At 37.7% G+C, this 1213-nt stretch overlaps 1 non-coding gene across 1 annotated transcript; it reads right to left on the bottom strand.

Moving 5' to 3' along the window:
• Positions 1-765: 765 nt before the first annotated feature.
• Positions 766-839, bottom strand: TRNAK-CUU (transfer RNA lysine (anticodon CUU)). Its single transcript has one exon. It is a non-coding gene; the product is annotated as a tRNA-Lys (tRNA).
• Positions 840-1213: the final 374 nt, after the last annotated feature.

Below are 1213 nucleotides of genomic sequence, written 5' to 3'. Positions count from 1 at the left end.
TGGCTGCACATGCCCACCAAAAGTACATCAGAACTCCTTTTCCTCCACATCCTTGATTAGGTCTCTGGACTTAAGGACACTCACAGGTGCCCACTGTGGGGGCCATGCCTAAGAAGAGAAGGATACTCTTTAAGATTGCTGTGGACTACTGTAGTAACCAAATGCATTTGTTCCAAAAGCTCTGAAAAGCGCAGCATCCATTTTAGCTGCTTTGTAAGAAAAACTGAGCTGGAAAAGAGACAACCACATTAGTTCGTTCTCTATATAACTTATCTGTTGTCCCCTCAAACCCCACCATTGGTTAAAGTTTTCATACATTTCTTGCTGCCCTATCAAAATGGGATATCCAGACAAAATCTTTCTAATGGTAAATTTCATATCTTATTTTATCCCCAGTGGCTGTTTGCCTAAAATTTGTTCCTTCTTAGGAGTCTCAAGTTAGTAGAAAAAGCAAGATCATTTATTTTGTGCCCCTTGAACAGGGAAGTGGTATGGAATGTTGATTTCTGATCAAGGAGAGAGAGAATCCCAAGCAGGTTTCACACTGTCAATGCAGAGCTTGATGTGCAGCTCGAACTCAGGAACCGTGAAATCATGACCTGAGCAGAAATCAAGAGTCAGATGCTCAACCAACTGAGACACCCAGGTACCCATCTCTCTTTTTTCATATATTATTATATATATTATATTATATTATATTATATTATATTATATTATATTATTATAAAATATTATATTATTACTATTATTCTAAAGTAGGCTCCACACCTAGCATGGGGCTCAAACTCCACGGCCTTGAGATCAAGAGTCACATGCTCTACCAACTGAGCCAGCCAGGTGCCCCATAAATCTCTTAATATAATACCATACTGGTTCTGCTTTTCTGGTTGAACTTTGATACAGTCCTCCACTGACTAGCTTTGTCTTGGCCCACGTAGCCTTGGCCTTGTTTTTCATAAACCTGTTTTAGCCCACACAACTTTTAAAAACCAAATTAGTTTCAAGTTGTTTCTTGCAAACAAGATGTAACTGCAGCTAAAACAAAAATACTTCCATAAACTGTCTTTTGGTAGAGTCAGTAACCTATTTGAATTTTTGTGACTAGTGATGTACCTATTTACACCATCTAATTTTTTTGTTTTCTATTTACACTTAATTTTTTCATTTGCTTTCCCTCCTTCTCTTTCTCTGCATTTAATTGGACTGTTAACAT

This window comes from Herpailurus yagouaroundi, unplaced genomic scaffold (genome assembly GCF_014898765.1).
Source record: "Herpailurus yagouaroundi ecotype Mexico unplaced genomic scaffold, PumYag 192, whole genome shotgun sequence".
NCBI lineage: Eukaryota > Metazoa > Chordata > Mammalia > Carnivora > Felidae > Herpailurus > Herpailurus yagouaroundi.
The sequence above is the reverse complement of the archived record's forward strand: the minus strand, read 5'-3'. Positions and strand labels throughout refer to the sequence as shown.